Source organism: Gopherus flavomarginatus, chromosome 3 (assembly GCF_025201925.1).
Source record: "Gopherus flavomarginatus isolate rGopFla2 chromosome 3, rGopFla2.mat.asm, whole genome shotgun sequence".
Classification (NCBI taxonomy): domain Eukaryota; kingdom Metazoa; phylum Chordata; order Testudines; family Testudinidae; genus Gopherus; species Gopherus flavomarginatus.
In genome coordinates, this window is record NC_066619.1 from 166635929 (window position 1) to 166662941 (window position 27013).

The window sequence follows — 27013 nt, forward strand, 5'->3', positions numbered from 1 at the left end:
TTTCCCCAAACCAGGAAATTCAGATGCTCTTTTGATCTTGCCTACATCTTGGTCAGATTGCAAGTGTTCTCTCTCCCTGGGAGGGTGTCCCTGAAATTATAGGCAGTAGATCTCAATCATCTTTCAGTCATCACCATAAAGTTACAGTGATGGTTTTTTACTAATTCCAGTACCACGACAAGCATGATTTCTTGATGGACGGTATCTAGTAAGTCCCATTATCCTGGAAAGCAGAACCACTATTTGGCCTTTAGTGACTTAGAATGTAATATAGTACAGTATATACAACGTTAATAGGGTAATCTCATATTGTTTCAGTATAACTTGTAAACTGCAGTTCTGGCTAGAGTTAACTTGGGATTTAGAGTAATGTGGCTCTGGGGGGATTAATGTAGCATTTTTCAGTGAATTATAGCAGTAGTGGGTACTAGTTACTTTTGCTGTGGAGTTGCAGACTTTCAGTAGGGAAAAGGGTCTGATTAGAAGAAGTTTTTTCCCTTTGCTGAAAATATAAACTGTCTACTCAGTCATAAAGAAGTGATTAACCATTTTATAAAAACACAACTTTTGTTTCTGTGTGAAAAGGCAATTTTTGTTTCTGTGTAATAGAAAACTAGGGGATGCATTGGGATTGACATATAGCAAACAACAAGGAAAGGTGAATGTAATAACTTCCTTCTTTTGTGGATGCATATTGTGTCTGATTTTGAACCAGGTGATTCCCTAGTGACCATATTATTTCTTGTCTTTTAAAGTAGAGATAAGTATAGTTGCTGTAAATAGATACTGAAATGACTTTAAAATATGCTTCCTGGTCCTCCAGGTTTGATATTATTTTCAGTTATAAAAAATGACCTATAGTACTAAAATGGTGTAACTTATAATTGTAAAAGTGTCATTTAGCTGAATATTGACCTTGTATTTATTGCTTGTTATACAGCCATGCAAATTAAAGCTGTGAATCAACAGTTGGGTCATTGGTTTCATCTCTAATTATATTGTGAACCAGGGACTATGTCTTCCCCTGTGTTTCAAAATTATCTACGAGACTGTAAATGCTACTACATTGTAGATAATAGTTAATAGAAAGTTATATAGCTTTTGCTTATGAGAAAAAGGTGCTTATATTAGAAATTAATGGAACAGAGAACGGAAAATGTAATTAAATCCATTGTCTGGTCTGGGTTTCCTTATTGCTAATTATATTTGATTTTTTTCCTTCAAGAGTAATTTATTAAGAGAGGGATGAGACGTTGAGTACCTAGGGATAGTCATTGCTTCCCTATTAGATTTGTTTTGCCTCTCTTGCATATAGTCTAGGAAATTCATCCTAGACTAATCTCTTACTGATGTGTTTTTATATGCCACTGCTCCATACACCTGCTGCTGCCTGCCAGCCTGTTGCACTTTCAGTAGCAATTCCTTTTAGTATTCGAAAGAGGTCTTTTGAAAATACATACTTTAAAAGTGAAAGGAACATCAGAGGAGACAAGAGAGTGGTGATGATATCTTTTAAAGTTATACTTATGTTGCCTTCTCTGCTCTAGGGGAAGAAATGGGATGTCAATAGAAATTCTTCTATTGACAAGATATGTCACTGTTTGAGTTGTGACTGCTTAAATTTTAATTCTTTTACCAAATATAGCAATACACAAAACGATTTGACTTGTTTTAGAGCTACTAGCAATTCTGTATTCTTGAGCTGGGTTTTGTTTGTTGTTGGCAAACTATATTATATATTCTGTTGGCATGCTTCTCAAACTTTTTGCCCCAGTAGAGGTGCACTGTTTCTATTAAAGAGTTTTATGGGGCTCCCCACACAGCCTACCATTCTGGCTCTTAAAAGTGGCTTTGAATACAATGCCAGGTCCCCCGTGGTAACAGATTTATGGGCTTCCTGCAGCCTGTGAGCCCCATGGTTGGGTAGTCCTTTTCTAGTGGTGTCTGAGTGAGGGATTTTCCAATTAAAATGATGAAATATATGTTTTGTCTGGTTACATTAAATATAGCCTACTTGCTGAATAAAACATGAAGCATTACAGAGCTTCATACATTCTTATTCTAAAAACATGTGCAAAGAAAAACTGGGAATAATCTGATGCTAAAATCTGAAAGCTATCTGCATTTTACTGTTTTAAATGGAAGTTTTGCCTGAATAAAGATTTATAGATTTGGCCCCTAAAACAGAAACTGAAATTTCAAATACTGCGTCATTAAGATAGGTCCTGTTGCTTCCAGACTCTTCAATATATATTATTGTTCCTGAAGTGGATAAAACTGCATGAACCTAAATATTTTGTAATGCAATCTTACAGATTTAAGAGAACTCATCAGTGTCCCTGAACATTTAGTTCTGAAATAGTGCGCTCAGAACACTTGCTTCATTATGTTTAAAAAGCTGAAGTAACAGCAACAACTTAAAAGCTCTGTAGCTGGACATGAGTAGAAAGCAGCCTTTTCTCCACCTCCCACTTTTTGTCTGAGCGCTGGAGTTGTAGCTTTTGGTACTGGCAAAGCTTCTTCCTGGCATACTCAACTTCTCTGTCCCCTGGGGTTGGGAACAGGATGTTTTTGAGATAGAAAGTGATACCTGACAGCATTTGGTGAGTTTAGCTCAGGGATAGTGAATAGGCAGACCGTGGGCCAAATCCGGACCGCAAGAAGCTTTTGACCGGACCCCAACATCTTTTTATTTACTTATCATCATTGTTGTTATATATTTTTAGTATCTTCTCTGGTTTTTGGACCTTGACTGTACCTTGACCAAGCAATTTGGACCTTGACCAGAATACAAATTGACGAGCGGCCTAGCTCTCTCTGGGTTAGAAGTAACACAAAGCCTACTGGATGAGGCATAACAAGTCTTACAGTGAGGTCCATAGCAGCATAAGATGCCATGTAGTGGATGTCATGTTCAAGTGATCAAAATTATAGAGTGCAGATTACAAACTGGAGTAGCCTTAGTGATAACTTTACAAAGCTGTTTTTTTTTTTTAAATCTTTGGAGCAAGAGAACTAGAATTTGTTCTTTTAGACCATTGCTGGAGCTGTCTGTCAAACTTGTTCAGGTTTAGCAGTTTGACAGTAGAGTCTTTGTTGACTGTCTGAAACAAAGATGTGAGGAAAACTTATTGCACTGTTGAGTTGTATTACTGTTTATATAAATATAATTGAAGAGTAACTGTTTCCCAAGGTAAATGGTATTCCTTCTAATGGTCTAAACATTATAGGGCATTTTTAAATTGATATTTTTTCTCTTTCCTTTTTTGTTTTCTTATGTAATTTTAGTTGACTTTTGATATGAAGCAATGATTATTATATGTACCAATTTCCAATATGTATTTTATATTCATCTATAAAAACCACACAAACAATTTAAAAAAATTCTCAAAACATGCCCTGGTGTAATATTCACCTAGTGGAATCCTTGCTGAACAGTTAGGGCTTTGTTGCACACTTCCATGGGAAAACAGCAGGGAAAAATGTAAGTAAACTCCACCTGGAGTTTCTGATACAACATTCTTTCCAGGAGTTGTAGAGGGGGCAGGGCACTTGGTTTTGTAACTACTCAGATGCCCTGAGATCTATGAGGAAAATTTTAAATTAATAACCTAAAATGGAAGATTCTAATTCTATGTGGGATTGATTCATTTGTTAAAATTGATTAAAGAAATCAAAGCTGTGCATAATTTAGGCTCAGGTCCATCACATACTTACTCCATTTGCATACACTAATTTATGGGCTGGATTCTGAACTCCTTGCTGCCATTGGTGAGCAGTTTCTCATACACACAACTGAGGTGAAATGAATGGGACTCTTTGTGTCAGTAGCTGCTCACCAGTGGTTGGTCTTTGTGGTTAGCCAATATCTGGGGCCTTGGAGGTTGTTTCTATTAGAAGTAGTTGATAATATAGTCCAGTGTTTATCTGATACACTTCTGTGTACAAAGAATATACACAAAGTCCTGTTCTACTGATGAGAGTAGCATCAAACAGGAATCAATTTCCTTGCTCACAATTCCAAGCCAGTCTTTCCAGCCAGTACTCTACCCAAAAAGCTCTCCGTCTCTCTCTTAGTTTTCACTCAGGGCCACACTTCAAGTGCATCTCTTGCTGTCTCTTGGCTTTTCTGCAGCTCTCACTGTCTTCTGTCTTGGTCCTTTTTTACCTACATACAAGCAGCTGCAAATCAAATCAGGAGAAGAGTTTGTTGAGCACTGGACTGAGACTCAGGAGATATGGGTTCTGTTCCTGGCTCTGAAGCTGGTCTACTGGGTGACCTTGGGCAAGTCACTTTGCCTCTTTGTGCCTTGGTTTCCCAATCTGTAAAATGGGGTTAATAGTAATGACCATTTGTAAAGTGTTTTGAGATCTACTGATGAAAAGCACAGGGTAAGAGCTAAGTAGTAGTATTGTTAATTATTAGTTATTAAAGAACTCATATAAAGTTATGCATTTATAATTGACATCAATTGTTGCAAGCACTATTACATCTGATTTCTTGCATTTTTTTTATATGCAATATGCAGACAAAGATAAGAGTAGAGGTTTGAGTCTTTGCTCACAGCAAAAACAACAACAAGAGGACTGCTGCAACTCCTAGTAGAGGTGATTCGGTTATGGTGGGATAAAATCAGTGTGAGATCAGAATCTGCGTCAATGAACTTTTCTTGATAACAAAGCAATTGCATTTTATTTTTATTGAAGTATAGAAAGCTTAAAGGGAGACCAGCTCCCAGTCTGATTTCTAACTCTCCTGGCTTTTCTGTTAGAACCTACTCTTGTACTGTCAGTATGCCAAGCTAGGGTCAGGAGAACTTTGTTCTCCCTTCACATATTTCTTTAGTTAGGGAACTTGAAAATGTTACTTCTTAGTCATCATATAAATAAAACTACTTGGTCATATTTGGCTGGCGATGTCACGTAGAAGGAAATTTGACACTTCAGGCTGAGAAACTCCTTTGATTTGTGAACAGTACTTCTGCTAGTGGGAAAATGTGCAATCTGTTGTCTGTGTTTATAAATATACTATACGTTCCCACACTTTCCCTCAAACACTAGAAGAGGGCTTTCTATTATTAAAAGCAGCCTAAGCCAACAGTTAACACAGAATGTTATCTGCGATGCCCTAATTTCCCCTATGCCTAGAATAGGAAATAACTATAGTTATCTTATAGTGTATTTTGGCAAAAGGTAACATGAATACTATAACTTTATTATCATTGAGGTGTAGTCACAGGATACATGTAATGACACTTGCACTTTCTTGATGTTGCTGGGTAAAAAGAACAACGGATAGTTGAGAACTGGCATCAGGGACTAGAAAACTTGTCTCCTTCGAGATTTTGCAGATTTAAAGTTTAGTAGTTCATGCCAAAAAAAAAAAAAAAGCCAGCCTACTGTTTCCAAATAGAATTAATAAATTTGTTCTTAAATGTGTCTTTTTTGAAGATTTTGATACACATATGACACTAAAGGAAACAAGGCTGTTAGCTCCTACTCGAGTGCTAAGACATAAGAGGGATCCTCAAACCACAACATATGGAGCTAGCAAACTTTACTTCAGATCTGCACGTGTATTCTGGATGCGAATGAGATATTGATACAGCTTCTGACTGGCTAACTTAGTCAATGACCAAATACTACTCAAAGCAGTGGCGCAATGTTGTATCCTTATAGAACAGGTAGCTCCTAGAGCATCCCTGCTTCGCTGAGATGATGGTTTCAGTGCTTTGTTGTTGAGGCACTACACAGGGACTTAGAGGAACTGGGTTCAATTCTGAGGTATACAGATTTCCTGTGTGAGTGACCTTAGGCAAGGCACTTAATGTCCCTCTGTCTCAGTTCCCCATTTCTAAAATAAAATGGGGTATTGTACTACTTCTGTTCTCCCATCCTTTGTTTGTATTGTCTATGTAGAGTGTAAATTTTTCGGGTTAGGGCCTATTTCTTATTATGTGCATGTACAAGTACCTAGCACAGTGGGACCCCAGTCTCTGAAGTTGAGGCCTTTAACTGCCACTAAATACAAATAATTATCAAGTATCAAAATTTCACTTGCTTACATGCAGATTTGACCCACATTAAAACTGTAGTGCAGTCTAGTAAACACAGCATTATGACAACAATGATTTTAACAAACAAGAGCAAAGAGACTGGTTCCAAGTGAATAATTCACAGTTTGTCTGAAGTTAGCTTCTTTGGCTGGCTGCAGAATAGCCTTAATCAGATTGCAGTTTCTCAGTTTTGTTATTTGAAATATTTCTACTTCTTTCTACTCTGATTGTTATTCAAGTCATTGTAGGTGAGTATTTGATGTCTCTCTCAAAGATGTTTTGTTTGGTAGTGAATGGTCTGAAGTCATATGACTTATTCTTTTTGGTTTGCTGAGTGCACAACTTCCAATATGAATTTTAAAAAAATATTTTTGTATATATTCTTGGATAAGCAGCTTTGAAATTTGCCTTCCTTGAACATTTGTTAGTAAAAGTCAACAATATGAATATTAGCAGAAGCAAACACAGAAGAGATGTGAGCATGGGCAAAGCATTTAAAAATGTTCATGAATAGTCACAATTTATTCCCCCATTATATATATTAAATTCAAGCAAGTAAAGCTTGGCGCTAACAGTGTCAACAAATTGAAACTCTCACCTGTTTTTAGGCTTGGTCTCCTTTTATCTGCACCTTTACAGTATTCTGAGCAGGAACATGTTTAATGCATGAGTTTAATGTCAAAAGAAAGTGTTTGAAAGTGAGAAAACTAATCAGAATTAGAACTCCTTTCTCCCAACTTCCCTATACTGAGTTGTTAATGCACCTGAATGCAGACCAGGAAGTACCATCTCTGGAAATGAGACTTGGTGAATAGTTTAATTGTAAATTCCCATGTAATCCTGGCCCCACTTGCCACCAAGATAGTGCCATTTGGGGATAGTCGGTTCTGTGATGTGGATACTCTTCACTAAGAACTGAACTGAAACCACCAACTCATTTCACATATGTCAACAAATAGCCATTAGATGGTTATGCCTGTAAGCCACTATGAACCTGGCTTGGATTTCAAGTGGTGACATAGAGTAGAACGCCTCTGAATCCCATTACTAATCTCTTGAGCCACTGAGTTGGCAAAATAGCCTATTCTATTGTGGTCAGTTCAGGATTTTATGCCTCAGAGTTGTAGGAATGTCATTTAAAAATGGTAGTGGGTATACTTCTAGCTGCCATTTTGAATGCTTGAATGCAAGTGTGAAAAAGTTACATTGTAATGTAATTTGAGTACCTTGTTTAAATTCATTTTAGATAGGGTCCGCATTTCAAGAAGCACATACATCATACTGTGATTTTCACCATTATTAGCAGGCTCTGCAGTCATGCTGAGAATTAAAAAGGCATGAGGAAAGAACGGGATCCTCACCCCCAGATGTGAGCAGTGTTGAGGTACACTGCCTCTGTTGTACTTGTCCTTGGAAAAAATATAGGACTGTAGTCTGTGGGGCTGCCAATCCCACATCTTTCCCCAATGTTGAATGAAATAGAATGAACCTATCTTCACCACTGTATGCCCCATGATGGGCCTCCTTTTTTAAAGAAATGATGCGGTGTTTACCATTAATTTTTCTTTGTTCTTAAGGTTAAAAAAGCCACAAATATAAAAATTGACCTTTACTCTGTTTACATGTAGATGTTAGAAATTAACATCTTCAGCATCAGTGCTCTTCACCCACATATTTCTTCTCGCCATTTTGTATGCACAGTCATTCATGACTTCTCAGTATAGTGTTTGTGTGCCAATATCATATCTCTTGTGTGTATGGATGATTCTGTATGCAAAATAGCTTATGCAAATATACAGGGAGGTTTATGTCTCCTTCCAAAATTTAGCCCAATAAGTTAAGTCAAAAGCAAAAAGTTAGTTGGAAAACAGCCTTATTCATGGTCTTGAGAAGTCTCCTTCTACTTTTAAAATATTACAGTATAACAATCTGCCATGATATTATCTCACTGAAAATGAAGCCAAATATCTTTCTGAAGAAAATGTAGATAGTATATAACAAAATAGTTAAAGCAGCAAAGAATCCTGTGGCACCTTATAGACTAACAGACGTTTTGGAGCATGAGCTTTCGTGGGTGAATACCCACTTCCTCAGATGCATGGGTATTCACCCACGAAAACTCATGCTCCAAAACGTCTGTTAGTCTATAAGGTGCCACAGGATTCTTTGCTGCTTTTACAGATCCAGACTAACACGCCTACCCTCTGATACTTAACAAAATAGTTAACATTCTAGGATTGTGCTTTATTAAATATAGAGATCACTATTTTTTTCCTTAAAATGTGCTTTCGGTCCACCCTAGAGTAGCTAATTGATGTGGGCATAGTAATGTGATTTCTCAAAGTTGTATACTTTTTGTAGTGGACATTTATACATATTTGTATAAATCTATCACATCTTACCCAGCAAATACACCTCTACACCGATATAACGTGACCCAATATAACATGAATTCGTATATAACACAGTAAAGCAGCGCTCCTAGGGGGAGGGGGAGCAAGGCTGCACGCTCCGGAAGATCGAAGCAAGTTCAATACAATGTGGTTTCACCTATAACACGGTAAGATTTTTTGCTCCTGAGGACAGCGTTATATCGGGACAGAGGTGTAACTATAAATCCAGATTTATAGGAGTGCGTATTTCTTCTTAAAGCACGTTAGGGGTGAATAATTACCTTTCATTGCCTTGTTTAAGTCTTTTTATCTTTTTATTCCTATTTCTTCTGAGGTCATCTGGTGACGAGGGTAAAGATAACTGACTGGAGGTGGGATCCTGCTTGATTTTGATCTGAGAAGTTATTTCTGCCTTCAGCTTGACTGGAGCTTTGTAGTAATTATTTTCCATAATTTCCAGGAGAAAATGCCAGCATAATTATAGTTAGAACTTGGTTGCTGAAGGTGCTAACCTGAATTGTAATGCCAAGATATAACTGATGTTTTAACAGCCTAATTAATTTGTCTCATGAACGGCAGGGCTGGGAAATACTTAGGGTGTACAGTACTATTGACTTATGAAAATAAAGGAAATGGGAAGGAAAAGAGAAAATACATTAATTGTTTAGTGGACGTAAGCCAGATCTACGCTAGAAAAGATTTGTTGGTATAGCTAACCTGGCAAACCTTCCTAGTATAGATTCATCTTGCCAAAAAGTGCTATTGCCAGTGTAGTTTATTTCAGTTCCCTGAGCAAAATAAGCTGTACTGCCAAAAGTACTTTTTAGGTCTGTATAAATGTGTCTACAATAGGGCTTTTACCTGTATAGAAATTGAAAAAAATCACCCTGCTAACTGACAATACTATAGTGGCAAAAGTGTCTAGGGTACTAGACAACTATTTTGTAAAGTAGAGGTGGGCAAACTATGGCCTGGGGGCTGCATCTAGCCCTTCAGAAGTTTTAATCAGGCCCTCAAGCTCCTGCCAGGGAGCGGGTTCTGGGGCTTACCCCGCTCCAGTGCTCTAGCCAAGGAGTAGGGTCGGGGTCTTGTCCTGTTCTGCGCGTGCTGTGGCTCTGCGTGGCTCCCACAGCTCCCATTGACTGCCAGCCGTGGCCAATGGGAGCTGCAGGGGCCGTGCCTGCAGATGGGGCCACACCTCCATGTAGGAGCCAGAGGAGGGACATGCTGCTGCGTCCAGTAGCTGCTTGAGATAAGCGCCACCCAGAGCCTGCATCCCAACCCTTTGCCCCAGCCCTAATCCTCATCCTGCCCTCCGAACCCCTCCGTCCCAGCCTCCTCCTGCATCCCAGAGCCTGCACCCCCAGCTGGAGCCCTCATCCTCTCTCCTGCACTCCAACCCTCTGCCCCAGCCCAGAGCCTCCTCCCATATCCTGAACTCATTTCTGGCCCCTTCCCAGAGCCCAACCCCCAGTTTCATGAGCATTCATTACCCATCATACAATTTCCATACCCAGATGTGGCCCTTGGACCACAAAGTTTGCCCACCCCTGTTGTAAAGATTCATCTTCAGAAATCAATATTGACTGCTTTGTTCTTATGTTACTGTATTGTAAATATTACTTTCTTGAATAAGAGTTGAATTTGTTTTAGGCGTTTAGCAGCCCTCTATCTGCAAATAGGACACTTTCATCACTGATTGTAGTCATACCACTACTAGACACTCAACAGGCCAACAAAAATTGTGGGTCTTGGAGAAAAGAAATGGTGGACTATTAACTTTGACCTTCCATTGTGATTGCTGCTCTGCACTGAGATAAGCCATTAAAATTGTGCTTCACCTAACATACAACCATACTGCAGGAAAGAAGTGTCATCTTAGACAGATGACTCTTTTCTTTGACATTTGTATTGCAGTTACATCTATACTTCTTCCTGACTCATGGGGCAGTGTTAGATCATCACTCACTTTGAACCCCATATAGGTTGTCTGCTGCCATATTTTGTTATAACTGAAACTTTTTAAATTTTGCATCTACATTTTTTAATTAATTTGGTTTTGGATCTTATTGTTGAAAGCCACTTTGATTACCCCATCTGTCCTCCAACCCCCTCTCCCAAGTAGGAAGTAAATATGTTGTGCTTCAAGCAGCTCCTGCCCTCTTCGAGCCCTCATACTCTGGGCCCAGTTGTTCCACTCTCTCCCTTGAGTAGATGTGTACTCCCATAAATACCTCATTGATTTCACCTGTATTACAGTGGGACACTAGCCTCACTATCATTAAAATTGTTACTAGCTTATTGTTTAATTATCGAATGAATCTTCAGGGGACTACTTACAGACTAAGGCCTTTATTCTGCAAACACTCTCACATGATTTCTTCAATGGGACTACTTACATGGCTAAAGTTGGGCACATGAAGAAGTGTTTACAGGATCAAGCTCTAAGCTTCTACTCAACCCTAATAGGTGGAAGAACTGAGCTCTCTGATGGTGTAAGAGGCCTCATTGTAGATGCATCTAGTGTGGGTTTATTAGGTGTGGAACTGGGCTCTCGGGTTTCTCTCCCACCACTCCAGAGCAGGTATATAGAGGTGTGGACTCACTCCTGTGGCACCTCCTGCTGGTGACTTCTGGAAATTAGCTCGTTCCAGCTCCAGAGCGCCCTCTGCAGGCCAGTGATCTGCCTGTCTTCTGGACCCAGTGCCCTGTTGTCTGGGGTGCTGCCCCCTGGCAGTAACCCCTTTCTCTCAGGTCTTCCCTCCCTGGGAAACCCCCCACCCACTATCCCCATTTCACCGCAGTATAAGGCTACTGCCAATCATTGTCTAGCCCCCACACCCAGGGGCAAACTGCAGTATCAGCCTACTCATCACTGGCAAGGTTGGGTTTGGACCTGCTGCTTTTGCCTACCCCTGGGCTGCCCTCTGCAACCCCCAGTACCTGTTGGTCTTCTGCTAGGCCACAGCCTGGGGCTTTCCAGGCTGGAGCTCCCCAGCTCCTCTGCCTTTCCCGAGCCCTGCTCCACTCAGGTACCCTGTCTCTAGCTCCCTGCAGCCAAGCCCCTCTCCCTCTACAGGCAGAGGGAGACTGCTGAGCTCCTGGCTCCCAACCTCTTTATACAGGCCAGCTGTGGCCCAGCTTAGCAGCTCCCAGCCACAACCTTCCCCCAGGGCTGTTTTAAGCCCTTCAGGGCAGGAGTGGGGTAACCACCCTGCTACAAGGTATCATTAGGCCCTAAGTATTGTGTGTGCTACTTTCTTGTGTTTGGAACATGCACGTTTAAAGAAAAAATGGAGCAGAATTGGTGATCCCGCTTGTCTGGTAAGAGCAGTACTAAAACAAAACCATCATCACAATGTAAGAGTCTCAGTCAAGTCTCTCATGACTCCGTAATAATCAAGTCAGCTAAAATGTCCATTAAGTAATGGTAAATTATCATTGAACATCTATCAAAATTTATTTTATACAAGAGCAGCACTAAATATATATTTTAAATAGCAGTCAAGGAAACTGGCTGAAACACCTAGGAATATGTCCAGCATGACAAGTGAAGGATTAAACTCACAGCTTCCAATCTTAATAGGGGATTGCATAGTTAAATCACTACCTGGTACTTGAATTTGAAAGTCTGTTGATTGCAGTGTTATTATTAGCTTTTGTGTATTAATAAATTTGACACTAATATTATTTTGTTTTGCTGTGTTTCAGATTGTGAAATATTTAGGCTTCAGTCACGTAATATTTAGGTTTCAGCGTTCAGTAAAATGTAAATCAGATAAAAGTTTAAAGCAAGAAGGATTTTTTATTTTTCCTGCAAGACTCAAAAGTTGACAGCAACTTCAAATGCTTTTGCTCTCAATTCCACAGTTCTTACTCAGGTGACTAGTTTTATTGACTGTGTTGTTTAGTTGTAAAAATGCTATGGTTTAGTGTCAGCATGAGTTTAATTGTTTAATTTATATAACTGCAACATGAGCCGTACAAGTAGAGAATGAAGGGCAATCAAAACATCTCCGTGTCTGAGCGTATATGTTGAAGGAGGGGAAAGGTACCTCTTATTAATATGTGCATTTCATGTTGCGTGATTCCTGCCAAACATTTACTGTTTGGCACAAGTATCCATAAAAGGCATGCTACGGCAAGATAATGGCTGAAAGTTTAACTGTTAATTTTCTCATTAAAGTGTGATTTGATGCTGATGTTAAATGTACCATATTATGTTGTCTTGATATATCTTTCTGCTCTATTGTAGGTCACCCAGCGGGGATTGCTCTTGTTTTGTTTAAAGCACAGACGTGGCAAGAAGATTTCTTGAACTTTGGGAATTCTGCAGGTAAGGGCTATATCCATTTAATTAAATCAGTCATTTCGTTTATATTAGGGACATAACTATTATTATTAAGCACTAGCATGAAGCAGACACAGAAGAAGAATGGGAATTCATGAGCTGTAGTAAGAAAAACTAAAGAAGAATAATTGAAAATATGCCACTTTGTAATGGAATGAAAATGTATTTTGATTGGGGAAAGGTGGTTTCTATTCGTATATGTGGGCTGCCACCCAAAACATGAAGGGTAGGATGTTGCGTTCAGATATAATAACAGGAACCAACTGAGAAGTTACACTTTTAAATCTTCAAAGTGTAAATATCAGTACTCAGTAACTATCAGTGGCTCTGCAGTTAGCACAGAGAGCACCAGTAGCACCAGGCTTGACTTAATCTGGCTATCTTTGCCCATTTTAGATTTTCAGACAAGAATTGGTGGATCTACAATTTGTGTTCAGGAAACATTCTTCCTTCCCTTTGGGGGTATTGCTGAATAATAGCATTTGTACAGAACTAGGTTGTCATTCTTTGATCTTTCCCATGAGTTAAACAGGCAGTAGCTCTGTACTGGAAAAAACAGCAGTTCTTTGTTTAAACAGTTAAAACCCTGAGTTGTGCAAAGGAGGAAGGATTCTGAGCTTTTTGGTGTGTTGGTGCTGTTATAAACTCTTGTGATGACAGCTGGCACAGAAAGTAAAACTGAGTCTGATTTTTTTTCACCAGCAATACTGACGTTTTTCTGTGCAGACAGGCACAATACCGATTACTAGCATACACTTCCATAGCAAACAGCATGTGCAGTGACATATTTCACAATAGTTTACAGTATGTGCTGTAATAGTTTATGAGATATGAACCCTAGGGTCTAGCATCTCAGGCAAATCAGCAGTTTCTGAGCTACTCTATCAATGGAACCTCTGTCATCTAATATGAGATCTACATGCAAAGGGCCATGAGTTTCTTGAAACTAGAGAAATAACTGAAAATCTTCCATAGTGAAGTAATAATTCTTGACAGTATGATATTTTATGTTATTTGAGTGTGATGAAAAGTCAAAGTCTTAAGATATAGAAATTATGTTGAGATTCTTACATTCTTGGAACTATTCCTAGAGCAATTTCACTGCTTAATTTGCGTTTGGTGTTAGAAAGTTTATAGGACTCTGGTGCTTTGTTACCTAGGCCCAGGTTTTGAAAAGGAAAAATTGGATGTCTATTAAGTTTAAAATAAAACTGTAACATTCTCTTATAAAAATAGGCATGTTGTTATTTAAATGTCGATGCAGTGCTTGAAACTGTTTGAAGACGTAGGGCAGTTCCTGTGTTGAGAATCTTAGATTGTAAGTAAATAAAATATGTACAGACAGCGTTGTTTTAAGAGAATGCTTTTCAGCTTTACACACTGTTCGTATAGAAATCTAATGTAAAAGACATTTTTGAGATCATTAAAATAGTAATTTATTTTCTCTTCTGTTTCCAAATTTCATTATCTTTACATCTCTGCTAGGAAAACTCCCCGCCCCCCCGAGTTTCACACCTTCTAAAGGCAAAGTTTTGAAATATTTCATTTTGACATAAACTATAAAACAAATTAAAATGCTGTTGATTTTGAATCTGCAGCTTAAGAACCCAAACTCATTTGAAAAGTTTTCTACTTATAGACAGTCCTGGATGCCACAAAACTGATAGCAAATGTTGGGCCTGGTTCTCTACTGCTTTCCTCTTTATATATTCATTTACATCTGCACCAAGTGAGTGTTAAATGTTATTACCAATTTGGGTGGAGAGTTCTGATTGGGTAGCATTTTACATAGGTGTAAATGAATACACAAGTTGCAGACACTGGAGAATGAGTCCCACTGTGTTTTGCTGGGTTCTGGTAATGTGACAGGCAACTTGGCTATATTACTCGTTCCTAGCTTTCTCTCTGTCAGTGTATTAGCATCATTGTTGTTGCCAAATGTAATGTATGAAGGGACCCATCTGACACCTATGTGCACAGAATGAGTAACAAATGAGGAAGAGAAAGGGAGTGGTCACCGGACAATAAGCAATATAGTGGTATCTCTGAAATTCACACAGCACAAATAGTAGATTTTTTTGAAATTTGACTTACCATGAAATACTTAGGAGGAAACTTCCTCAGATTTACAGCTCTGTTTTTAATCTAAAGAAGCATTTATTTTTATGTAGCTTTTGTATTAGTTAATTTTTTTTTTACAGTTTGTTTACTCAAGGAACAATCATGTTAACAGTCTACAAGTATTTGAAGTGTATAAATATTAATAAAGGAAAGCAACTCTATTAGGATATTACAAAGTGGTATTACTGGTCCCAGTCCTACAGTAAACGCTAAATGGGCACATGGGTTTGCCGGCATGGTGCTGATTGCAGGATCAGAGCTACGAAGTATTGTCATCTTTCTTGCCACTTTTATAGTCTTCTTCCAAAACTCATGATTATTTGCCAGGCGTTATGTAGCTTGAGCTCTCTGAGGTCTATTTATATCCTCTCCCTTGGTCGTTTTCCATCCACAAGCATTGCAAGAGCCACCCTACCAACATAAGTCTCCAGTCTCCCCGGGATATACCCATACCAATGTAGTCTAGCCTATTAGGTCTGTGAACTTAAGGGAAAAGGGGTCTGATCCTGCACCATTGAGGTCAATGGGAGTTTTGCCATCAACATCAGTACGGGAGCAGGATTGAGACCATAAGGAGCAAGCTGACTGTCAAGTAAAAGTGAGATCCATTAAAGGGTTAAATTTTCTCAAGCAAAGTGATAGTAGCTCCAGTTCCCACTTTTAGCTATCAGTAGTATTTGTATGATCAGGGTCTAAGTCATTATATATTTTATTAATTAGGAAAGAGTTTTATATTTCCCTTGCAGATTGCCTGGTATAGATATATGGGGCCAGACCCTGGCACCTAGTTTGTGTGCAGCTGGTTTAGTTCAGTGGGTGCAAAGTTGTCTTTAAGCAACCTTTAAGCCCTATCTCAGAGCTGATGGGCGCTGGTCCAGTCCTCTGGTAGTTCTGTTATGCTGGCTACCCATGGCCTGCTGGAGTGTAGAAATGTAACGGCTGTAATCATTGTACTGGTAGCAAATGTGATTTCAGTATAGCTGCTCTTATATTGGCTCAGCAAACCTGGGCTCCCCCTATGCAAGAGACATCCTACAAGGGCTGTTTCTGCTGGGTTTATGTTCACTTTGATTTGCAGAATCAGGCCCTTAATATTTATTAGATTTATAGTCTCCGTGATGGTGAGCTAGATGTAAGATGTCACTAAAGGATAAGTAGGAAGCTCTGAGCAGAGCCATAGCTGTTTGGTCTTGCCCACTCATTCCTCCACCATATTTACACATTCTTCCCTTCCACCCAGAGCTTGAACTGTATTCTGCAATGTTTGCAACACACAGATTATATATCAAATGCTTGGAGGAGCCATGATGTAATGCAGTTCCTTTGAATGCGGTTCATCGGGTATTTGATTATGCAATGTTTTAGTGCACATAGCATGATCTACATGAAGTCCTATAAGAGAACAGGGAAGAACTCAGCAAGAATCGTAAAAGTAGAATGGTAGTAACAAGCCAATTCATTGACAGACAGGTTAGGAAAACTGCCACCCAAATAAATGCAAAGTGTCACTCAGCAGGCTTGTGTTACTCAGCTAGGTAGCATTATTGAGACATTTTTGTTGAGTTACTGTTCTTGAACATCTTTTCCATCATATTGTACAAATTACATAAGATATAAATGTGCTTGTCTATAAATCAAAGGGCCAATTTCAATCTCATGTATACTGGTGTAAAATTTAGTTAATTCCTTTGAAGTCAATGAAGTTATTCCATAATTACACAATTGTATCTGGCCATTTCTAAACTAATCTGTATTACAAAAGCGTAAATCATAACCAGTAGTATCAAAAATTTTGCATTCTTTGAAGACTTCCCTCATTTGGGGTTCAGTTTTGCAAACACTCAGACATATGAGTAACCCCTCACTAGTCCGGTAGGTGTCTGTGTAAACTGTGGCTGCTGATTGCAGTTGCAGACAACATAGCACTGTGAAGAGATGCTTTACAGCAGCTGGCTCAGACTTACTTTCCAAGTATCATAACTGGGATTGGAAGAATCCCAACAAGCCATTTAGAACATTTGCCTGGTTTTTGTGTGTCTTTGTTTGTGTGAGGGTTTTTTTTTCCCCACTAGAGAGGAGTCTGTGTTCCAGAATTTGTATCTGCGTTTGAATCCCCCAAAGTTGAAAGGGAGTTTGGATTTGAGGTTTTGGCTCAGCCTGTTATAGAAATTTGGGCCAGTCAGGAATTGAGATCTGGTTCCAGGTTTCGGTTCTTGACCTTCCTTCCCCAACAACAACAAAAAATTTAAGGATGTCGGGTATAGGATTTATGTTTGAGCTCATCCCTCATTTATATCACATTTTAATTCATTTTATATTCCAGCTACTGAGTGTATTCCAAGATACGTATCCTGTGTATCTTGAGCCCATACATAGCAGAATGTGGTTCCTTTAGGTCTATGTATTTATGTTGTGGCTACAAGCATTAAACAGGTCTGGCCTTGTTTTACTTATCCAGCTGCTGAATATGCCAAAGAATCAGCCTGAATGTTTAAATTCTCTCAGTAAATTTAGAAACAGAAGATCTCATCTTATCAGAAAAGCCCAGTTATCCTGCCTAGCACCACATTAATGTCATGTAAACATCTTCAGATCCCCAGCAGAAGAAAATCTGTAAGGACCATTATAAGAACAAAATAAATACTACTGTAGGCTTCCAAATGACTGTAGAACATGGGCAGTATCTCCTGTTTGCCTCTGACAACTCCATATCCCACTGCAGATCCTCCCCTCTTTAATGCTCCTCTCTTAGATGATGAGTAGGGGGTGAGCAAACCCTGTACGAGTCCATGTAACTGCTTGAGCTCAGAAAGTATTGTACAAACAGGCTGCTGCAAGAGATAGACTAGCCGAGCACATGTGGTTGCAGAAAGTCTGATTGCCAAGAATGGGTCAAATTGGATGCACATGTTGGGCTCCCATTAACTGCAGTGAGAGCTGCACTGATATGTGTAAAGGCAGAATTTGAGCCACCACCCTTCTTATCTCTTAAAGAATGTACAAGTTGATGCTTTGTGTTTAATTTCTTACTTTTACTTCTATGTACAGAATCTGTTTGGGGAGATGTTCTGAATTCCCTTATAGTCCCAGCTAGCTAGTGGCTTAAAAATAGTTTTAAACTGTTTGATGGGTCAAATTGGGCTTGCTCGATATGGAGCTATTACTGTAATTTTTGTATGTTGTTTATTGGGTAGTTCCAGTAGTAAACTGAGTTTATTAAAGTAAATTTATGAAAAGACCCTAATTGCCTATCCTCAATAATATTATAATGCTCTCCAATCTTTGCCTTTTTATACCGCAATGTAATGTACATGGCGCAACATGTGTACACATATTGTTTAAAGGGCTTGAATGGCCTGCCTGTCTGACACGTTTTACTAGATTCCAGCCTGTTTCCATGACATCATTAACACAGACTTCCTTGAAAATATGAACAGCTGCTGTGTACTTTATTTTTCTGTGTTTTAGGTTACAAACTATAGCAGCATTTCACAAATGACGGCGATAGGCCAGCTTGATGCAAAACAAAGTGAATGCAGCCAAACTCAGAGCTGTGGAGCTGTTAACAAGCCAGTAATGAAACAGGTCCCTATGTTTGAAGCATTTCATAATGCAGTAGGGGATAACTTACAGAACTGCAGAGTCTGTTGTCGCATTTTGACTAAAGGCTGGTCCTGTTCCCTCGTCTCCCTCCTAAACTAAACTGTGCATGATTTAAGAAGATGAAAACAATATTGTTGTCAGACTTTTGTCACAGATAGCAAGTCACTTGAAGTATTTTACTGTGGTTTTTGCAATGTTGTTGTTCAGATCTTCTGTAGATAGCCAGTCCCTTAAAGCTCTCTAGCCCAATCCACGGAAACTTACTTCCTTTATTTCTGTGTGACTTTTGGCGTTCACACAAGAAAAGTGTGGGATGGGGCTCTCATGGTTGTAAAACAGAATTGCAGATTCAGCAACCCAGTTGGAAAGAATAATCTCCATTCTGCCTCTCCATGTGGTTGGGGGAATCATGTAACAGGAGAACGTGGACTGCTTGATCACTCTGTTGCACCATTTTTATCACAGTTTAGCTCCATGAGAGTTTCACCTCTTCTAATACTGGCATAAGAAATATACAATTTTTTTAATATTTCGAAGAATATATGTAATTTCACATAGCTCTTGGCAAAGAGTTATAGTTTTTATGTGCCGTACTATAGACACACAGAATTTATTCCTACAATAGCCTATATCAGAATATGGTATCCAGCAGGTGGAGAGGTGACGCCTTGCTCAGTGCTCTCCCTGGAGCTCAGGTTGGAGTGATGAGGAAGTGCTGATAGCTGAGGGCCCAATCAAGTGCTCATAGAAAATTCTGCCCCTTTTATAGGGAGAAAGTATTGTCTCTCAGCTCTTCAGGGAGCTGCATGATATAGGTGTGTGCCATACCACTCTGGCTGGTTCCATGATTGCCTCATTTACTGGGTGAGCTACCCCATGGGTTCAGTTGGCTGTAGGTTATCAAAGAGCTTTTACTGTGTGTCATAAACTTCCTGAAGTGGGATCTGAAGTTCAGTTACCACCCTCTGCAAAAGTTCTTTGTGTTGCCTGTGGTCATCATGAAGGGATCGGGCGATTGCTCCATCAGATGAGGACGATGATATACACCTGTCAGTACCGCCAGTAACAGTGGATCTGGCTCGATGTCTTCCTCCTTTGTATACACTGGGGGAATCGGTTGTTGTTGCCTTGCGGAAGAGGCCAGTGAGACTCTCACATGATTTCAGGGCACCATACATACAAATCCCATGGACCCCAACAGGGGAATATAGATAGGGACCATCCCTCTTGAAGACCCTCCCATTACAGGTAAATGACTTCCATATATTTGTCAGAAGCTTCCAAAATATTTCTTTAATCAAACAAACAAAATCATCTGCGTATTTTCCCAAGTCACTCTTATGTTCTTGAGTACTGTTGTTTTCCCATGGTCCATTTACCATAGCAGATACTCAGTATGTTACTATCTAGTCACCTGGTTGATTCCAGATCAAAGGAGGTGATGAAAAGTGAGTTATTCTATCTAGGGTGGGGAGTAACTTATGCGTTTGAAATAAAGTTGAGTTAAGCAATTTTGAGAAATTACCAATGAAAATGGTTCTGGTAGTCTCATGCTGTTTCCTAGTGGACAGTGGTCCACCTCACAACTGTTGTGCACCTTGGCATGATTGGGAACCTCTGCTTGGGTCTGGAATAGCTAAGGATCCCATGTTTCTGCAAAGCTGTGTGGTTTCCTAACTCTAGAAAGTACCTATGTAAAATGTAGGTGGATATCAAATTAATGGAAATAAGTAGGTTTTTTTAAACTGTAGTTCAGAATTAATTTAACCTCGTTTCTTCCATTTTATCCTCTAGTTGATCCTTAGGTTAGTCACTGAGATTTTAGAATCTTGCAGCAACATGATGCTGATGTAATACAATGAAAATTAATTAATGAGAACTTTAAAAAAAGTGTGTTTACAAATAACTGATTTAGTATTTAGAGGAGAAGCATTCTGGGCCCATCTGTGCCTGGCAATGAATGAACACTGTAAACATGCAGGACTCACCCCTGCGGCGCCTCCTACTGGTCCTCTCCGGGAATTAGCTCTCCAGCCGTTGGAGCATGTCATAGTATAATTCCCAATTCTGAACCTTAGCGTCCAAAATATGGGTACTAGCATGAATTCCCCTAAGCTTAATTACCAGCTTAGATCCTGTAGTGCTGCCACCAATCAGGACTTAGAGTAGAGTGCCTGATAAACTTTGGTCTCCCCCAAAACCTTCCCTGGGGACCCCAAGATCCAAATTCCTTGAGTCTCACAACAAAGGGGAATAAACCATTTCCCTCCCCCCTCCTTTCTTCCTCCCAGCTCCTTTCCACCCTGGGTACACTAGGAGATCACCGTGATTCAAACTCCTTGAATCACCACACAGAGAGGAATGATACGTTCCCCCCTCCTCTTTTCCCTTCACCCAGAGGCAATCCAGATTCAAACTCCGAGAATCTAAAACAAAGAGGAAATTCACTTTTCCCTTCTATCCCGTGCTCTCTTTCCCTTCTCCCCACCAATTCCCTGGTGTACACAGACTCAGTTCCTTTGAGCCTTAACTAGGAGAAAAAAATCAGACAAGTCTTAAAGCAAAGCTTTTAATAAAAAGAAAGAAAAAAGGTAAAAGTTTCTCTCTGCAATTTAGATGGTAAAAAGTTACAGGGTCTGTCAGCTTATAGAAACTAGAAAGAAGCCTCCCCCCCAGCAAAATATAATTTAAAATACTTCCAGCAAACCACACATTTGCAAATACAGAAACAATCAAAAGACTATAACCGCCTTTCTTACTAAATTACTCACTATAAAGACTGTAGCAGGGAGATTGGCAAAAAAACTGGTTGCCTGTCTAGTCCCTTCCAGGACCCAGAGAGAACAAAGCAAAACCCAAAAAACACAAACAAAGGCTTCCCTCCACCGAGATTTGAAAGTATCTTGTCTCCTGATTGGTCCCCTGGTCATGTGTTTGGTTCCCTGTTTGTTAACCCTTTACAGGTAAAAGAGACATTAACCCTTAACTATCTGTTTATGACAGAGTGCCCTCTGCAGGCTGGTGTCACGCTACCGCTTGGCTCCCGTGTCCCTCCCAGACCCGGTGCCTTGTTGTCTGAGGTGCTGCCCCCTGGCAGTAACCCCTCACAGTTCTGGGTCTCCCCCTCCCAGGAGAACCCCCACCCACTATCCCCACTTCGCCTCAGTCTTGGCTACCGCCCAGTCTCCATCTAGCCCCTGTTCACTGGGGCAGACTGCAGCATAAGCCACTCGTCACAGGCAAAGGGGTTTGGATCTGCTGCTTCTGGCTACCTGTGGGCTGCCCCTGCAAGCCAGTACCTAATAGGCCTTACCAGGCCTGCAGCCTGGGGCTTCCCTAGGCCGGAGCTCCCCGGCTCTCTTGTCCTTTTCCAGCCCTACTCCACTTCAGATACCTGGTTAACCTCCCTGCAGCCAGGCCCTTCTCTCTCTGAACGCAGAGAGAGACTGTTGAGCTCCTGGCTCCCAGCCTCTTATATAGGGCCAGCTGAGGCCTGATTGGGGCGTGGCCCAGCTGCGGCTGCTTCCCCAATCAGCCTAGTAGTGGCTTTCCCTGCCACAGCCCTCTCACAGGGCTGTTTTAAGCCCTTCAGGGCAGGAGTGGGGTAACCACCTCGCTATAACACCCAGACATTTGTGGGCATTTTTTGCTCCACAGAGTGCAAATGTGAAGGGAATATGACTTAGGTTCAATTCCCAGCTCCACCGCAAGACTTCCCATGTGACTTTTGGCAAGTCACTAAGTCTCTTGAGGCCTCGCTTCCCCATCTGTAAAATGGGGATAATAGGCAAATACTATCTCAGAGTGGTGTTGTACAAATAAATACATTTAAGATTTTGAGGTTCTCAGATAACACAATACCAGGGGCCATATAAATACCAAAGAAAGTACTGCTCTAGGCTTGTACTAGATGGTACTTGCCTCCCCACAAGTACCTTTCACTGGCCATTTTTTGTGAGCAAATGGAAGCTTTCCCTGTGCCCCAGGAGGCAGTGTGTGCTATGAACCATGACCGTGCTTTCTGATTACATAATTTTCCAATACTGTTTTGAAAAGACAAACCAACAGTCTGAGCTTAAATATGCCAATGGGAAACGATTACACTGCAAACTCATGCTGCTTGGAACCATTTTGCAACAAGTTAGGTTTCTCTTTCAGAAGTTTCATGATGGGAATTAACAAGGATCTCCTTAAGCTAATGTGTTGACACATTTCTTCCCTAAATGCAGGAATATTATTTAGGCTGGCATGCTGTCATAAACAGATAGCTAAGGGTTAATGTCTCTTTCACCTGAAGCACCTGACCAGAGGACCAATCAGAAAAACCGGATTTTTTTCAACTCTGGGTGGAGGGAAGTTTGTGTCTGAGTCTTTTGTCTGCCTGCCTGCTTTCTCTGAGCTTTGGAGAAGCAGTTTCTACTTTCTAGTCTTCTGTTTCTAAGTGTAAGGACAAAGAGATCAGATAGTAAGTTATATGGTTTCTTTTCTTTGGTATTTGCATGAATATAAGTGCTGGAGTGCTTTGATTTGTATTCTTTTTGAATAAGGCTGTTTATTCAATATTCTTTTAAGCAATTGACCCTGTATTGTATCATCTTAATACAGAGAGACCATTTGTATGTATTTTTCTTTCTTTTTTTTATATAAAGCTTTCTTTTTAGACCTGTTGGAGTTTTTCTTTACTTCAGGGAAATTGAGTCTGTACTCACCAGGGAATTGGTGGGGGGAAGAAATCAGGGGAGATCTGTGTGTTGGATTTGCTAGCCTGATTTTGCATTCCCTCTGGGGGAATAGGAAAGTACTTTTTGTTTCCAGGATTGGGAACAGAGAGGGGGAGTCACTCTGTTTGGATTCACAGGGCTTGTGTCTGTGTATCTCTCCAGGAGCACCTGGAGGGGGGAAGGGAAAAAGGATTATTTCCCTCTGTTTTTGAGACTCAAGGGATTTGGGTCTTGGGGTCCCCAGGGAAGGTTTTTCAGGGGGACCAGAGTGCCCCAAAACACTCTAATTTTTTGGGTGGTGGCAGCACCACCAAGCTGGTAACTAAGCTTGGAGGTTTTCATGCTAACCCCCATATTTTGGACGCTAAGGTCCAAATCTGGGACTAAGGTTATGACAATGTAGCAGTGGTGGGAGGATAGACAGAATCCAGAAGCCAGTAGGAATATTATATTTTTCTTTTCTCTGCTAAGGGCTTTTTAGCAGAGAGAAACAGTTTGGTTTTAAAAAGGGAACCAAAGAAATTTTTTTTTTCTGCTCTCTCTGGCAGTTTGTGGCTTGCATGTTAAGCGAGAAGCCATTAAGAGACTGTTAAGGGTCTTTTGTCACACAATAGCCCTCCCATTAGGAGGCAAGTACCAGCACTATATGCATGCAAATAAAGTGGTTTTTCAGGTTTACTTAACATTGAAGATTAGCTAAAGGCACTATTGCTAGGCAGACTTCAGGAGGCAACAGAGAACCTGCAGTTCAGAAGATAAACACCGGAGGGCACCCCAACACAAGAAAACAGGAATCATGACTTCTAAGGCAAAAATTGAGGCCGAGGAGCAATTCAGAGAAGCTGAACACAGGCGACAACTGGAAATAAAACAAAAAGAGATGGAGATGAAAGAAAAGGAAGAAAGCATCAAACTGGCAGCCTTCCAAAGAGAACAGGCAGCCAAAGAGGCAGCACACAAAAGAAAACTAGAAGAAGAAGAGGTGGCCTACCGAAGGAAACAAGCAGAAGAAGAGTTGGCCCACAGAAGGAAGCAAGAAGAAGAAGAGGCGGCCCACCACCGAGAAATGAAAAAACAACAAAAAGAAATGGAAAAACAACAAAAAGAGAATGAAGAGAAGGAAAAACAGAGAAAACATGAACTGGACTTGGCAAAAGCTGGGCTGCATGTGCCAGCCAACCCTAACAACCCGGCGCCAATTATTGCTCCACAGCACAGGAAATTTCCCACCTACAAGGCAGGTGATGACACCGAGGCCTTCTTGGAAAATTTTGAAAGAGCCTGTCTTGGGTACAACATCCCCGAAGACCAGTACATGGTAGAATTAAGGTCACAGCTCAGTGGACCTTTAGCAGAGGTGGCAGCTGAAATGCCTAAGCAGCAAATGAATGACTATAAACTTTTTCAAACCAAGGCCAGATACAGAATGGGGATAACCCCAGATCATGCCCGTCGGCGCTTCAGAACCCAAAAGTGGAAACCAGAGGTGTCATTTCCCAAACACGCCTACTACATTGCAAAAAACTATGAGGCCTGGATAACAGGAAACAACGTTCAAATGTTGGAAGAACTGCACCTCCTCATACAAATGGAGCAGTTCTTGGATGGTGTTCCTGAAGACATCACACGGTACATACAAGATGGAAAACCCAAAGATCTCGCTGAGGCGGGGGAGATTGGAGCCAAATGGATGGAACTGGCAGAAAGCAAGAAAGCTACTGTCAAGGGGAACGATTACCCCAGGGGGCACACAGACCATAAACCCTACAACCGAGGACAGCCAAAGACCCCACATACCACCCAAGTAAAGCCACAGACACCCTACCCTTCCACCTCACCAGTCTCCAGTAACTCACCTCGGCCCAGTGACCCATCAGATGGAAGATGCTTTAAGTGTAATGAACTGGGACATATCAAGGCCAACTGTCCCAAGAACACCATGCGAGTGCAATTCATTACACCACCGTCACCCCAAAGATCCCCAGGCCCGGATGCCTCTCAAATACCCTTGGAGCGAAGGGAAAATTTGAGAGTGGGTGGAAAGAAGGTTACTGCGTGGAGAGACACGGGGGCACAAGTGTCAGCTATCCACCAATCCTTCGTTGACCCCAAATTCATCAACCCAAAGGCCAAAGTTACAATTTACCCCTTCATGTCACAAGCTGTAGACTTGCCTACAGCTCAACTGCCTGTCCAGTACAAAGGCTGGTCAGGAATGTGGACTTTTGCAGTCTATGACAATTATCCTATCCCCATGCTACTGGGGGAAGACTTGGCCAACCAGGTGAGGCAGGCCAAGAGAGTGGGAATGGTTACACGTAGCCAAACCAGGCAAGCTTCCAGACCCATTCCTGTTCCTGAGCCGTCCACAGAGGCCCCGTCTGTGTTACCAGAGACCCAGACAGAGGTAGTGGACCCGGATTCCATGCCTACCACTGAAACAGCCACAGCATCTCCAGTCCCAGGCCCGGAACTGGAACAGCAACCAGCACCAGCAATTGCAACCCCAGCTTCAAACTCAACGCCAGAGGGCGCCAGCGAGCCAAAACTGGCAGAAGCAACAGACAGCCATACCCAAAAGGCTCAGCCAGAGCCTGAAGTAACCTCAGGTGCACCAGCGGAGAGCGGTTCACCAGCAACGGAAACAACCCCATCACCTACATTGCTTCCAGAGGGACCAAGCCCAAGTCCACAGTCTGAGGAAGAACTGGTGACCCCAGCCTCAAGGGAACATTTCCAGACTGAGCAGGAAGCAGATGACAGCCTTCAGAAAGCGTGGGCGGCGGCACGGAGCACCCCACCGCCTCTCAGCTCTTCTAATCGATCCCGGTTTGTTATTGACCAAGGACTTTTATACAAGGAAATTCTTTCTGGTGGACACCGGGAAGAATGGCAGCCGCAAAAACAGTTGGTGGTTCCAACTAAGTACCGGGGGAAGCTCTTAAGCTTAGCCCATGATCATCCCAGTGGCCATGCTGGGGTGAACAGAACCAAAGACCGGTTGGGGAAGTCCTTCCACTAGGAGGGGATGGGCAAGGACGTTGCCAAGTATGTCCGGTCTTGTAAGGTATGCCAAAGAGTGGGAAAGCCTCAAGACCAGGTCAAGGCCCCTCTCCAGCCACTCCCCATAATTGAGGTCCCATTTCAGCGAGTAGCTGTGGATATTCTGGGCCCTTTCCCAAAAAAGACGCCCAGGGGAAAGCAGTACGTACTGACTTTAGTGGACTTTGCTACCCGATGGCCAGAAGCAGTCGCTCTAGGCAACACCAGGGCTAAGACTGTGTGCCTGGCCCTAACAGACATCTTTGCCAGGGTAGGTTGGCCCTCTGACATCCTTACAGATTCAGGGTCTAATTTCCTGGCAGGGACCATGGAAAAACTGTGGGAAACTCATGGGGTGAATCACTTGGTTGCCACCCCGTACCACCATCAAACCAATGGCCTGGTGGAAAGGTTCAATGGAACTTTGGGGGCCATGATACGAAAATTCATCAACGAATTCTCCAATAATTGGGACCTAGTGTTGCAGCAGTTGCTGTTTGCCTACAGGGCTGTACCACATCCCAGTTTAGGGTTTTCACCATTTGAACTTGTGTATGGTCACGAGGTTAAGGGGCCATTACAGTTGGTGAAGCAGCAATGGGAGGGGTTTACGCCTTCTCCAGGAACTAACATTCTGGACTTTGTAAGCAACCTACAAAGCACCCTCCGACACTCTTTAGCCCTTGCTAGAGAGAACTTAAAGGATGCTCAGGAAGAGCAAAAGGC

General features: G+C 41.3%; 1 protein-coding gene across 4 annotated transcripts in view; it reads left to right on the forward strand.

Moving 5' to 3' along the window:
• Positions 1 to 27013, forward strand: part of BMPR1B (bone morphogenetic protein receptor type 1B) — a 403289-nt gene that overhangs the window by 118089 nt on the left and 258187 nt on the right. For all 4 annotated transcript variants that reach the window (XM_050944053.1, XM_050944050.1, XM_050944051.1 and 1 more), the window contains exon 2: positions 12705 to 12785. The gene's annotated coding sequence lies outside the window, so the exon portion shown is untranslated. The remainder of the gene's footprint in view (positions 1 to 12704; positions 12786 to 27013) is intronic.